A 15,901-nucleotide genomic window follows, 5' to 3' on the forward strand; every position below is an offset into this window, starting at 1 on the left:
GTCTTCATTTTTGCGATTTTATTGCCAAGAGATATTTTTTGCTAGAAGTCACGTGTATATGGGATTTTGCTCCATTCTCAACCTATTTAAAACCACCAGTAACAATAATAAAGGATGATATAAAATGGGAAGGAGAACTGTGTGTATCAAAAAATGTTTTATTTTGATAATGTATTAACGTATCTATTTTAAAGTAGATTATCTTCCAAACGTAATTCAGTTTCTCATCAAAACTGAGTAGAGTATTTTTAAGCAAAAAAAAAAAAAATAAAAAAGGGATACACACGTGACTTCTGGTGACTGTCTGCCAAAATTTTACAGTGAAGTGTAGAATACTGAATCTAGAAAACAATATATCTTTGAAGATAACATAATAAATTTGTAAAGTATTTCACACGACAGATTACATTTATGCAACAACTTCATTTCTTTGCATTCCTACATAAATGAATCCAATTGCTACTAAAAGTTTTAAAAGTATGTTTGTAATTTAAATCTGTCTCAGCCGTATAGCCAACCTCTTTGTATATCAACTTCCCACACATTACTTAGGATCTCATACTAATTATTTATCACATATTAAATAATAGTAATAAAAGGTTTAAGTATCTAAATTTACTGGATTTATATATTTGTTGTGCTGTGTAAAGAATAGGTACGAGACCTGAGGCTGATAGAAAGCATTATCTTTATATCTTTTGTTAATTGTGTTATAGCTCTGCTCAGATAGAAACAGTGACAACTGCCCCACTCCTTAAAAAAAGAAAAACTATCTTTTTCTTACCTAAGTAAATGGGAAAAAAGATATAAGACACAGTGAAGGTTATGCAGAGGTAAATGTATGAGTTGTATGTGATAAACTGTCAAATGTAAAATAGCATACAAAGGGACATGTTTAAGGACACTGATTATCATTAAGTTTTGGAACAAACTCTTACAATGTTTACACTGCTGACAATCATGAAAAATACAGAAAAAGATAAGATGGCTTCTGGAAAAGAACAAATATTTGCAGTGAAATTATCCATCATCTTTCATATATACATCATCTGCTTGTGACATAGTTTTCCACAATGCACTCATGCTAAAATCATGTATTTATATAGACTAAATGATTCATGTTTTATCATCAGCTTATTACTCCTTCAGCAGTTGAGACAATGTTGTTACAAAATCTGGTTGGAAATAAGTTATTCTCATCTGTGATCACGTGGTTCCTGTAACCATGGAAATACCAAATAGTTTTGTATGTGTTTATGTGTTACAAACCTGGTTATAGGAGAATAATCGCTCCTTCATCTCATTGCCTTCAGTTTCTTTTTCTCATCTGCCTTGGGAGTTCCAGAACTGCAAGAGATAAACATTCTCACTTGGAAATAGGCAGAAATGTTAGAGCATGTCCTCTCAAGATGTCTGTTCTGCATCTGGGTACTTCAAGTGGCAGGTATAGGTTTCCTTTCCTTGCAGCTGTAACCAATACAGAACTGTGACTATGAAAACTGGAAAGATCACCTTGCTGAGGAAAAGACGGAGAGCAGAAGGGTAAATTGTGGTTATTAAAGAAACCTCTGCCAAGTTTGCACCAGAGGGAGTTTCCCAGGGCAAGATCACCACAGTTCTGTGCCTCTTTCCCCCCTGAGCACTTCCTCATCTTTCACCTCCCATCAGCCCCGAATTCCCAACTCAAGCCAATTACTGTAAATGGCTATGACTTTGGTTATTGCGTTTTGCCTAACCGGTATGGACTGGTTGCAATTGGAAGCCACAAGAAAGCTGTACGCTCCTTTTGACTCTGAACAAAATTTTTACTTCTGAGGCAAATCAGAACCTGTGTCAGTAACTGTGCTGGCATCACAGCTTGAGACAACAATGTCTATTACCTCTCATTAATCACACCTCTTCGTTATTCTAAGCCTGGGCTACTTTGGAGAGTATGTTTGAGCTTGAGTAAAGCAAAGAAGCACTTGACAAAAATGTAATGTTAAGAATTACTTTAAAATAATTGATAAGTCTTCACATATAACTTCTGCAAACAATGCAATGTGAAACTGAATGGAGCTCAAGGAATTATGGCAACTATATTTCTAGGAAACATTGTTGAGTTGGCTTTGCTATCTCTTATAAGAGAAATCATCTTTTGTATTGTTTGCAATATCGTATACTTTCAACTTTCCGCTTCTTCACAATTGTTCTCCACCTCACTAAGCTAACAGAAGCTCATCGTTCTCATTCAGTCTTCCTTTCAACCAGGCACACAGAAAAATAACTCCTCTTAAATGCAAAAGTACTTGATTCTCTTTTCATTGCTGAAAAGACGGGGTTTTTTTATTCAAAAAGCACTGTTTGTTATTCTTCCCCTTCAGCTCTTATTACACACACTTACGGCATCTGACAGCCAGAAGTGACATTACTTACAGTCTCTTGAAGCTTGCACTTCTTGATGTTTTTTTTATCCTTTTAACTAACTGTTCTTAAAAAAGAAAGCTGCCCATTTGTTAACAGGACTTCATTTCTACTAAATGAACATTTTTGGATCTGCAAGTGTTGTCTCTCTATAAACCTAGCTCCTCCTTGCAACCCTTTTGGAGTCTGGAGACAGAGGAGCCAGTTGGGTTGATCTCAACTACTTGTGCAAGGGTGTTGCCAGGGATGACTAACCACTCCAAACCAATGCTTTATCTCTGCTTTGTTTTCATGCCTTTGCTGGCCTATGCCCAATCTTCAGCCCTGCCTATAGTCATAAGAGGCCTTCAGACCAAGAGAAGATGACTGGCTGTCTCAGGAGGATCAGTAGGAACCACAGCTCCTAGAAGCAAGAGAAACTGAAAAATAGCTCTGCTTCGTGGCGTTCTTGTGATTTCTCTTCCCTGGTTGCTCTGAGCAGCAGTACTAGAGCAAGAGGGAGGACAGAGCTATGTGGTCACAGAAGTGCTTGCAGAAAAGATACTTGCAAGGAGGTTCTTGGAGCACAGGAAAAGCAAGAGCCGGACTCCTTGGGTGGCAGTGAGCTGCTAGAAAAGCCCAGGGGCTTATGGAAACACACTCTGAAAAAATTCATCCTCTTTTTTTTTTTTTTTTTTTTTTTTATTGTGTCAATGTTTATTTGTGTGAATCTTGCCAGGAGTAATACTAATGAAAAGGAAGAAAAAATACAGTGAAAGTAGATATGTAACGTTGCTAGAACATTATTAAACTAGACATATTGAAGAACAAAATAAACACTGTATATGTTCAGCATGAATTTTCCTTTTTTTTTTTTAAAGTGTATGGCTTCTTTCATGCCTCATGTGTTCAGATTTCTTTTGTTGCTGTTTCAAGGCTACCTAATAGCATCTGTCTTACATTCTTGCATTTAAATCCAATTTTCACTTATTAAATCAAATACTGTTGATGTCCTGAAGAGAAGGACATCAAGAATAGAAAATACATTGTCCATATTATAACTAAAATGACATTTATATACTAATTTTCAATACAGTCTGCATTTCATAAAAATGGTTTTATTAATAATAGAAGAAAACAAAAATCTGATGAAAATAGAAAGCTAATAATTATGTTATGACAACATAAGCAGGTGTATTGAGCTAAAACTTATTCTGTAGACTGCGTGTGCTGTCTAATTTGTCTGATTAATACTTTCACAGTGAGATAAAAATAGCAACAAATAATTACACAATTATGAAGAGCCACAGGGCAAACACCTACCTAGAAGTTTGAAAATGGCTTCCAGCAGCCATGAATTTGGCATCCTTCACCTTCTGCTACCTTTTCATGGATGGAGCTGGTACAGATGAAACTTGATAACATCCATCAGCAGCTCTGAGCACCCTGAGTAGACAAACCTTAGGTAACCTAGGAACAACTTTTAAGGGGCAAAATAGATGTATCTATGCATATATCTACACATCACATCTATGCTGGAGAAGGTCATAAGCTGCTCCAAAGTCCTGTTCTGTTCTCAGTGATAATTTAAACTCACATAATGAGGCATGTCAGAATAATGTATATTCCAGTTTTTAAAGGTCACTAGTTAGAATTTCAACTTTTTTGTTCCTGGTGTCCTACAGCCAACACAGCAAATGAGAGGTGCCACCAAGAATTCCTTTCATATCAGAGAAAATTCCATTGGAAAATACTTGTTCAATGCTTCATGCACTTCCATTTTAAAATTCCTTCCTTGAATATAAGTAAAACCCCTCTAAATATCTCAACAAAATGAATTTATATAAAAGAAAGCTTCAAAATCTAGACTCATGATTATATTATATTTACGATGTAGACTTAATCTTAAAACTGTTTCTTTTTCTTTTACATGTTGTGTTTTCCAAGCAGGTGCACAGAATGTCACCAGACCAGCTTTCTTAGTAACACCAAAGTAATGCTAAGTCTTGGTTTTATTCTTCAGAGGTATTCCTTCACTTCTCTGACTTCAACTCCTCAGGGTATCAACAGGACCCAGTAATCCTTATTTTAAGCTTGTTTTTGATGTCATGGACATGAAAACTCTATGCATCAGCAGCAGTTTTATATCCTTCCCTCCAACCAGGATCAACATTCAAAACTCCTAGAGTAGACTAAATCCAGTTTTAAATGAACTATTTGTTGCAAGCACAATAAGACAACAAAGACAAGTTCAATAGTAAGGGAAGTACTCCTGGATTTGAGGGTTTAGGTACAGTGCCTGTTCCACAGAGGCTTTGCCAAATGCCTCAGGCAAGTCATCTAATGATATCTAGTGCAACTAAGTATGTTCTGTGAATATGGATGTTAGCATCTCTGCTCTTTGATATCCCAAATCTACTGGAGCTGGTAAAACTTCCTGATTTTACTAGAGTGCTGTTAGCATGCAAATGCTAAAAATTAGATGTGCAATAATGTTTCAGAGGTAAGATCCCCTTTCGGAGTCTCATGGTGTTCTGATAGTTGAGATCATTATAGTCTCAAGCAGAAGTTCAGAAAGTGTTTATGTACATATGCACACTTTTATGAACAACAGAAAGATCCTCACTAAATTCTGATCCAAAAAGGGAACTATCTCCCCTATGAAGAAGGCTAAGTGAACTGGGTCTGTTTAGCCTTGAGAAAAGACGACTGAGAGGGGACCTGATCCAGGTCTATAAATATCTAAGGTGTGGGGAGCAGAGTGGTGAGGCCACTCTTTTCAGCAGTGTGTGGAGACAGGACGAGGGGAAACGGCCAGAAACTGCAGCATTGGAAGTTCCACAAAAACGTGTGCAAGAACTTCTTTATGGTGAGGGTGACGGAGCACTGGAACAGGCTGCCCAGGGGGGTTGTGGAGTCTCCTTCTCTGGAGATATTCAAGACCCACCTGGACTCCTACTTGTGCGACCTGGTGTAGGGAACCTGCTTTGGCAGGGGGGTTGGACTCGATGATCTCTGGAGGTCCCTTCCAACCCCTATGATTCTGTGATTCTATGCAAAATGTGCTATATATTAATTGCATTAATATGAGTAATAATTTGAGTAAACTGGAAATTGTATACCACAAGCAGTGCACTTTTTACTCTTAAATTCATTATTCAGTGCTACAAATTACTTAAGGTATCTTCACTATTCCACTTATGCTTTGACTGTCATTATTCTATTATCAGTGCTGTATTTGCAGCTAATGAAAACCTGGGGCATGGATAACATTCCACTTCTAGCTTCTGCCCACATTAGCTGCTATAGCAATGTTTAACCACAGCTTACAGAACCTTCTTGGCAGGTATTCTCATCGCCTTTGCTTGCAAGACAAGCTGTTGAGCCCCAAGTGATGGTTTCACACCTCTGATGAGGTGAATTAACAGCCTATCACAGCTGAAACCCACACTGTTCCCCCCTTCCTGCCCCAGCACTAGCCATTCACTCCTGCCTACAGCACAGAGCTAACAAGATGTTTCTGTGAGCCAGTTTCTTCCATTAAGCAACAAAAAATGGATCTTTTTTTCTGTTGCTGGGTGAGTTATATAAATTAATAGAAAAGCCTGTTGATAATCAGAGCTGGAACAAAAAAGGAAGGGGACTTGAGATAACAGGAACATATAGATGAGGAAAAGCAGGAGAAAGAAGCTGGGAAGTAAGACTTTCTTCACTGTCATTCACTGTTACTCTTGCCTTCTGTGTGTTACTTCTTTAACATAAGTACAAGCTAAAAAGATCAGAGGGCAGTACAGGCATGTTCCATTTAGTGGCTTTTCTCTGAAATGTGCTTGGTATCTGTCGATGACTCACATCTCAGCCAGAGTCTTCGATTTCAGGGTCTTCTCTTAGTGCAGCCTATGACCAGATATTTGGGCTAACAGCAGTCTTGACAGGTTGTCCTCCAACTGCAAGCATAGCTGAAGGCACAAGTATTCTGCACCCAGGAGCCAACCACCAGCATCTAGCAGTGATTGTCCTTAACTGTGTGTGGCTGGGAAGTATTGGGATGGACAGGAATTGCTTTTCTTTGAAAAGAAGTAACAAAATGTCTGTAATAATAAAAAATAAGTAAGTAAATAAATAGAAGCTGTCAGATTTCATATTTAAAAATCATAAATAATAGGAAATGTTCAGTCAAGCAGGTTCTGTAAATAATAGCATACTTTGAGAACTGTAAAACCAACGGAATATCTGGTTCACTCTGCTTAGCTTCTGGCATAAAAAGAGGAGCTGGGAGCACGGTCAAGGAGCTACTGGACCAGCCGTGCTCACATGCTATGGTAGATCTCCAGAGAATGTTGCTGTTCTATTAGTTACAGCAGCACTGACCTCTCCTTGTAAACATCTGTATCAGTGATGGTAAACAGGTGAAAAACTTTCCAAAATGCTTTCAGAAGTAGCAGTAGTTTTTTCCTATTGCTTGTTTTCAGGCTAATCCTGTGGTATGAAATTATATATATCCTTTAAAACCCATGTGAAGCCATCTCATGACCTGACACTTCTGGTATTCCACATCTCGAATTCTGGGCTTAATTCCCCATTATGCATAACTTAGGCCAGCTCTGCCCCATGCGGCTTGTGAAGAAACAGCACAGTCAGATGTAAAAGCTGAAAAAGCTGAGAATAACACATTATTATTATTATTATTTTTGTGACTGTTTTTTTCCAGGTGTTACTTGAGGTTTTCTGAGTCACTGAGCAGCCATACAAGTCAGTGGCCACAAGCACTGAAGAGGGAGACCTACCCATCCTGAAGTACTTGGAGATGGCTGCAAAACTACACAGCTGCATGGCAGCCCATCACAGGTAGTTATGTGGCTGTAGGTGAATCAGCACAAAGTGAAGTGATTAACTCTCAAGATGCTAATTAGAGTGTCGTTAAGTAGTGCTGCAGCTGCTAATGACCTGCAGTGCAATGACTGATGAGACCAGCATACACAGCACTGTGATGAGCAAGATGAGGGTTTTTCTGACTGAGTGCTCTCAAGTACAAACTACCTGAGAGAAAGCATGATGTTACAAGTTTCTGGAATCTTTGTTACTCTATATAACAATTATAAACTCTGGCAGAACGTGAATAATTTTTAAATAATAACTGAAACTAAGAAATCGTAACATTTCCCTTCCCCACCTTTTTGAAGCAAGAGTAGTAGGGATGGGAATTCTAACTGTGGTATTATTCGCTGTCAAGCTGACAAAGTTGCTTAGCCACTTGGTGCCAGATCTTTCATCTGCACCCCTGTGTGATTGCAGCAGCTGCTGCCCAGCTGTTTGCTGGCCTTACCTCTGCCTACTGATTAAAAACGTGCATTCCCACAGAGAGAGATTTGGTGGTACCCAAAAGAGCTTGGATCTCCCTGAAAGCTTGTCAGTTATGTCAGCTATGCAGCAGAGCAGCGCTTCCCCAGAGCTGTGAGGTGCCCTTATTGAAGCCTTGGGCAGACCTCACCCCAGTGAGAACCTCTTCCATTTTTTAATATCTAAAATATATACGTTAAAATAGAGGGCTTATATCTCTTTCTCTTAATCATCTATAAATTATTATGCTCCAGATTATGCTATCAGGTAAAGAGAGAAATAATTTCCATGTTATATTCTCTTAGTCACTTTCTAGCAAGTTTAATGTTCCACCTTAGAAAAAAAATGTCAGAATATAAAGGATATCTTTAGCTGTCTGGTAAGTGAATTTTGCAGTGCTCATACATTTTTCACTGCAAATGCGTATTTCAGCAGGAAACCACATAAGACAAATTAGATTTCCTGTTCTGCTCATGAAGAAGCAGAAGGCTCCTGATGTGTCTAGCTAGTTCTTATCTACCCTTACAGGAGAAACAACTCCAACATTAAATTCTTCAACAGTTCTCCATCTGAAGACTGACATGAATGGGTTGAATGACGTCAAATGAGTGCTATCCACTTCTGGAAAATGCTTGTTGCAAAACATAGCTACCAAGACTAACAAAGTGCCATAAATTTGCAGCCTTGCAAGCTGAGTTTAATGTCAGGCAACTTTATCTGAACTCTAAAATAAAAATTTAAACATACAACTATAAATTAAGGTGCTTTTTTAAGTCAGACAGAGAGCTGCTCGTGGCCACATTCTTTTGCCAAGCAGAAGAGTTGAACTCTCTTACTTCTTAGCAACAGCATCTTATAGCATCATGTAATTCCAAGATGTATCTAAAAGCAGTTTACTTTTCTCTCTCATATAATAACTACAACTTAATGAAAAGAGAGGACTTTTGTTATGACTTAGAATGAAATTTGTAACATTTTGGAGGTTAATCACAGAAATGTGCATGAAGCTCTATAAAACAGAAAACACTTTTTATGTTCAAGTCAAAAAGATAAAAAATACCAAAACAAAATATCACCTGTGTAATGTGGCACAGTTCTTCACTGATTTGTAGATAATTTTTCTTTAAAAGAAAACAAAGAACAGATTCAAGCAGTAGTTGGACCCTTTGCAACACCTAAATCAGATGGGGACAGGTATGCTTACAAGAACAATGGTGTAGGATTGCTTTCCAGCAAGGTTTAAATTTCATTTTTAAAAATCAATTGCATTTGAAAGTTTCAAACTATATATATTTTTTTGTGTGCGTGCATCCAGATTCTTGTCTACATCAGAAGAACTGTTCTGTGTTAGACTATGTGACACAATTTTGGTGATGTAATGGAGAGTACTCTTAGAAAATTTCCATGTGATACTAAAGTAGATGGGACTGTGTGGGAGCTGAAGGATTAGAATTCAAAATAATTTTGATAAATGGGAGAAATGGTCAGTAATCAATAAGATGAGACCCAATGAAGACAAGTACAAAGTAATCTATTGAGGCAAGAGAAAATCAAATGCATAAATACAAAGTTGACAATAGCAACAGCACTGTAGAAAGAGACCTGGGTGTTACAGTAAACCACATATTGAATATGAGTCAACATTATGAAGCTGATGCAAAGATAGAAAAATTCATCCTGGAACATTTTAATAGATATGCCATATACAAGATAGGGGTACTAATTGTTTTTCTTAACTCACCTCTCTGAAGCCTTGGTTTGGTGTAATTTAATAGGCTAATACAAAAAGAGGTTTAAAAAAAAAAAAAAGAAGAAGAAGAAGATATTTAAAGATATTTAGGAGATAGAGAATAATTTTTAAAAAGGAAGAATATGCTTGTTCTAAAAATTAAAGCCTGATGGCAGCTGTGGCAGTGTATGATAACCTTCCAACATGTAGAAGGTTCCCATAAACAGGGATGCTGCTGACTGTTTTTCATGATGTTGAGAACAAAACAAAAACAAACTGGTTTTAATTGTAGAAGGAAAGGCTTAGGCTAAAATAGGGAAAACTTCTATAAACAGAAATAGATCATAAAGACATAGTGTAAGCTCCACCATTCAGGTTTTAAGAACAAGGTAGAAAAACAAGCATTAGAGGTTCTCCATTCCTTAGAAGTGGAGGAAGGCAGTATGAGCTCTGCAGTTTTTTCATTCTAGCTACTGTTGTTAATAGTGTCAAAGAAACAGAAATCTTGTAACTTAAATGACCTCTTTTATTTTGATACCATACGTTTTCATAACAATTTCTGACAATGACTTCACTTTCTTATCTACAAAAATAATCATAGAATCATAAAATGGTTTGGGTTGGAAGGGACCTTTAAGATCATCTAGTTCCAACCCCCTGCTTTAGGCAGGGACACTTCCCTCTAGACCAGGTTGCTCAAAGCCCCATCCACTTGGCCTTGAATGTTTCCAGGGAGGGGGCATCCACAACCTCTCTGGACAATCTGTTTCAGTGTCTCACCATTCTCACAGTGAAGAGTTTCTTCCTGATATCTAGTCAAAATCGACCCTCTTCCAGTTTAAAACCATTTCCCCTTGTCCTGTTGCTTCATGCATGCCCCAGTGGCCTGCTCCTTGTAAGTACTAACATCTGCAGAGGGGTTAGATCTGCTGACTTTGAGCTCTCACCATAGCTTAACATGTCTCCTGATGCCTGCATGTCTTTGATTCCACATATTTATCTTTATTTGGATTTATTTCTGGCCACTTGCAACTGAGGTTTCCCCACTCAGCCTCTCTATACACATCAGATCCAGAATTCAGTTCATATGACACTTCCTGCTGACACCACTGGCGCTGCTTTTATCTCCAGGTAGACTTAACTGTTACTTGAGTAAATTATCTAATGAAACATGTTTGAAGTTTTTGTCTTCTCCTGTGGCGTACTTAAATAGATACCATACCCGTTTTAAGGACCTTATTTTCTTAAATACTTCTAGTTTTGTGTAACAGGGCAGTTAAGATCGATATACTAATCTTCACTATCTTGCAGCTACTGTGACAGTGGGATTCAGCTGTAATTACTTCTTAAATCAGATCTTATTTGTTACTTAGAACTAAATCACACCAGCAAAGCTACCTACTGCCTAAAGCAGTCATTTGTGGTAACACAAATTTGGTACTTTTAGCTATATCCTTCTGTGACATATGAGCCACCAATCTTGGGTAGCTGAAATAATCTGTTACTAATAGCTTACTTCCATTTGCATCTTTGTTCACTTCTTCTTTTACAGAGGTTATTCTTCCCTCACCAAATGCACTGACACTCAAATCCAGACAGAAATGGAGTCTCTGGTTCATTCTCAATTTTATCACTTGAGAAATTTCATTAAAACAAAACTGTATCATAGTGAAGAATGAAGATTAGAAAACATATTTGAGAACTTGAAATTTGCTTGATTTGTTCACTTTCTTTTCTAGATCAAGGGCAGAAGTTCCACCTCACATTTCTCTCCTACACCTACTGTATTTGTGGACTTAAATTTACAGGTATATTAATTGATTTTGCCAAACAAGAAGCAGTGTATTTACAGTCGCATTCCTCATGCAGCATGTTCTGCATTTATTAGTACCAGATTTGTGCAGAACTCAGCCACTGGTAGCATGTATAACATTTGGTTTGCATGTGAGCATGAACTGCAAATTACACAGAGCATAGGATATCCTCTTTACTCTTACTGTGTATTACAGGCGTATAATTAGTCATCCCAGGTTAAACTGAATCCCAGTTTCTGATCTTCTGTTACTCTGTAAGCTGCTTGCCCTGTTCCACTGCAGGTAACATTGGATACGGAGCATCCCACTGTTATTGAAGCACTCAGCAGCTTTCAAAAGCTTGTATAAAGTATTACAGAACTATCACCACACCCATCACCACAGCCTCTGCATTCTTGCAAAGTCTTTGCAAGACAAACTGAGCAAGAAGCATGTGTCTGGGCACGACAGTTGTGCTTTCAGTGCAGATGCATGCAGACTTCCTGACCCAGAGGTGTCATTTCCTGCAAACAACGGGCTGCATAAAGTGAAACAGTGAAGCTGGAGTTACATCAGGTTCAGCTTTCAGTGTAGTCAGATAATGTCACTGACAAAGACAGGATTCCTTTGAGTGTCGTGTCTGGCTCTGTGAAAAGAGTTCTGCCAGCACAGATGAAGCAGTTGAACACTGGAATGAGATTTTTAGCAGTTAAAAGTATAATATTAATGGTTGATTTGTGATAAATTCAGCCCTTTTTTGGTAAGGTAATACTAGTACATCTTGATCAACGTACAGAGGAGGACAACTTCGTCATGTGTTGACCCAAAGCATACTTCCATGCTCTCACAGCATGTCAGGATTGGAAACACATCAGGAAGAAGAACATTTTTGAAAATGAAAGTAATCATTTTGGCAAGTGGTAGTAGATGTTTTTCAGATACTTTCTCAACAACAGCATCACTAAATGGAAAAACAAACAAACAAACAAAAAAAAACCTGCTCTGTACATTCAGCTCTTCAAGCTCTGTATCAAAAGGAAAGAGTAACTGTGTTGCAAGCTGCTGTAGACTGTGGAAGACAAAACCACTGTCAGGTGATCTGGCAAGATGCGGGATGTATAGCTCCTCAAGCTCAAAAAGACTTTGGGTAAGACTTTTTTTCAGTTTCCAAGCACACAAAAGATTGCACATAGAAAAGCACACAGTACAGAACAGTCATCTTAAGGTATGCATGTTAATTCTGTGCTGGATAATGTGAGTCCATGAAAATGGAATCTTTGACCAAACCAGGATAACTCCATTAAAGGCCGTCCTGGAACTGATAAGCATGTAGTGTCCTTAGATTTGCGGCAGAGTAGCTGGACAGCAGCTTGACCTGATGCCCTAAGTAATGTCAGATGGATGTCACGTCTGTATCCTTAGTTAAAGTTCACTTTTACATTGAGTGATGTGAAGTTCATTAATGGTAAGGGTTGATATGGCAAAGGAGTGGGGAGTGAGTGAGCCTTGTCTAGACTGAAATTACTGCATTAATTCTGTTTAGAAAAAAATAAAGGATTGATTCAGTGTCTCAGATTGAATTATTTTCTAACAATTACTGCTGCATCACTATGATATGAAAAAATGCTTGGGAAAACATCAGGCAAAAATCAGGTGCGATGGGTACAGATGTGGTAGGAGGAAAGAAGAACTTTGTGTTTCAGGCTTGTATAAGTTAGGGTCATGACAGTCAGAACTGAAATATTCATTTTTATCATTGGCTTTCCTGGCAGGAGCATTCTTGACCCAGTTCTGTGCTGTTTGGTGTCCCATAGGCTGATCATCTGCAAGGAAATGACACAACAGACAAATTCATTCCTTGAATTCCCATGGTGGTTTTGATAATGTTTTCCACAGACTCTCAGCAGGTCAAATACCTCCGAGTTGGTCCACTTGGGATCATGTGGAGCAAAGCCTAGGGAGTAAGCTTGCCAAACACATGATTTCCCCTGTGGCTGATCCAGGCTCTGTCTGATTGGTAATGCTATGCCGTCACTGAATTCTTCGAAGCTGCTGTTTTTGGAGCCAAGACAGCCTACAACAAAACAGGATTCCAGGAAGGGCCCAAATAAGAGGAAAAATATGCACTCAAACCTGCATATACACAAGGAAAGCAACTTCCTGGAAACATTCAGCTTCTATGACAAAACAGCACCAAGAGTATCAGGGGAGAACAAAAAGACTGGCAAAAGAAACTTTGGGCTAGCCAAAGAAGTTACTTCAGAAATGCAGATATCTGATACCTGATCTTGCATAATCCTGCCAGATTAAAATTATTCCCTCATTTATTTATATATTCTCACCACCAACACCTACCTTACATCAGAATGGTTTTACACCAATCCAACATTTTGTGTTTAAGGGCTGCAGCATTATTAATCCAACCAGCTGCCCTACAACCAGATTTACAGTTTTCTGAAGCCACCGTCTCATTCTTGTCTCTGCTGCTTATAGCTGCTGGCCTCCCAGACCTTTCTGTCCAAATGCAACCTATGTAAGTACTGGCAGATAGTGGAGAGGATAACCAATGAAACTGGAGCATGCAGCCAGCTGTCTCTCCCTCCCCCTTCACGCCCCCATTTTTTTTTTTTCTTTGTAAATATATTTAGGTGTTACTCTGTTAAGCGTGACGAGCCTTGCTGTGCTCAGCAGAGAAACTCCTAAAAGTGTTTAGAAATCTAAGACTGTGTGGTAGGCACAAAATCAATGCAGGCACTAAGGTATATTTTAAAGAATAAAACAAGAGTGACAAAAAGTAGGATATAATTTGAGACTAAAAAGAAGAAAAAGAAGAAAGAAATGCAAAAGGAAGGAGGAAGCAGAAAATAATGGGAAATACAAGATTCAGGGAAGTAAGTACAAAGAGGAGAAATCTGGGAAAAAGGAAGAAAAAATCAGGGTACTATGGAAACTCATCAAAAGAGAGAAAGGCAGAAAATTTAGGACGGATAAGAGAGAAAATTGTACATGTGGATACAGAGATGGGAGAACCAAAAAATTAAAAGCAAGGAGCTAAATCTGCACTGGTTAAACAGAACATTGAGAGAGGTGCCAAGCTGAAAGTCAATTTTATTAGTTTGGGCCCTAGTTCAAACTATGCACTCCCTTCTGATGTGATGCCTGAGCTACACCTTTCCAGGATCCTTATCTTTCGGTTGGCCTCTGCTAACTCAGGTTGTGCTCTGTTTGCAGATATCAACACAGTTTGAGCCTGAAAGGAAGTTGTGACGAAAACTTTTTGCTTAATTTTTCCCTGTTTCTGACACTTTTCCTTCATCTGTCCCAACAGCAGATGGGAACTCCTGTGTCAATGAACACACATCATGAGTTGTAATCTCTTTAAATCAACAGGTAACTTCTGCTGATTTATGTGAGAATCCGCAGGGAGCAACTGGTATGAAGGGTGCACAGGGTGAGCACTGGTTCATGTAGGAATAATGCCAAAAGAGGCGTGCTCAGAAAGCTTAGGTTGGCAGGAAGAATTTGAGCAAGAGTGACATTTGAAATTTGGGAAAGAGTAGGTGGTATAGGAGTGTAACTGTGGATAATAAAGATATAAAAATCACGATGCCCCTACTGAAGCCACCTACACCACCACCACCATCTTTTATCCGCCACTTCAGTCTCACACTGAGCTGAAACAGTGCTTTTACACCCTAGGGCCACATTTCCAAAAGGACTACAGATTCTGAGACACCTGTCTCTCACTGAGACAAAGATGAGTAGCCTGGCTAACTTATCTGCCCATTCCTCATGCAGCCTCTAATTTCAGGAGGTGCATGTGGCACTCTGTGAGGTATTGCTATTAGGTCATCTGGGTGCAAATCATTGTGCTTGTAAGGTTATTTCCTGATGCATCAGTGTGTGACATGCATGCCCACAGCATGCACCACCCAGTAATAGCTCGGGCACTTTTATTTCTGATTGTTTCCTTGGTTTGTGATGGAAAAGCTCAATATTTTGACATCTTTATTGCAGAGGATGCACTGGAGGGCCGAGATTGGAAGCTGTCATCTAAAGATTGGCACGGCTACCAAATTCCTTCCAAACTGAAATGGGGCCAGCAAGCCCAGCCCGGCTGTCAGTTCCTGGGCACCCATCATTTCTTCCACCATATCACATCACAGCCGGTTTCAACTTAACCAGATATCTTCCAGAAACTGCCATGGGAAAGTGGGGAATGCCACGGAGAACTGGAGGAAACCCCACCGAGCAAACCAGAGGCACAACCATAATTAACGTTTTTATTGTAATGCTGACCAACCCAGCCCGCCGCAGACACCGCCTCCCCCTCGCACACCGCCCGCCCTAGGCCCGCAAGGCAGCCGGCCACCCAGGGCCACCTGCCGCTCTGCGCATGCGTCCCCACCACGCGGCGGCCCCTCAGCCCCTCGCCCAGGACTACATATCCCGGCGTGCCGCGCATGTCCCCCGTCGCAGCTGAGCCAATGGAGAGGCAGCTTGTTCCCGCCCCCTCTCCACGGGCTGTGGGAATTTGCCCGGCAGGTGGGGAAGAGATCCCTGCGCGCCATTCCCCCGAGCGGTGCGGCTGGAGAGCGTCAGCTCGGCCAGCCGGTGCAAACTTGGGAAGGGAGAGCGGACCTCGGCTTCCCTACGG

General features: G+C 39.6%; 1 long non-coding RNA gene across 1 annotated transcript; it reads left to right on the forward strand.

Annotated features, from left to right (window-relative positions):
- Positions 1 to 5,859: 5,859 nt before the first annotated feature.
- Positions 5,860 to 12,699, forward strand: LOC104911481 (uncharacterized). The gene is made up of 3 exons (XR_793936.4): positions 5,860 to 5,960; positions 7,094 to 7,230; positions 8,251 to 12,699. It is a non-coding gene; the product is annotated as an uncharacterized LOC104911481 (long non-coding RNA).
- The last annotated feature ends 3,202 nt before the right edge of the window (positions 12,700 to 15,901 follow it).

Source organism: Meleagris gallopavo, chromosome 6 (assembly GCF_905368555.1).
Source record: "Meleagris gallopavo chromosome 6, MGAL_WU_HG_1.1, whole genome shotgun sequence".
Lineage (NCBI taxonomy): Eukaryota > Metazoa > Chordata > Aves > Galliformes > Phasianidae > Meleagris > Meleagris gallopavo.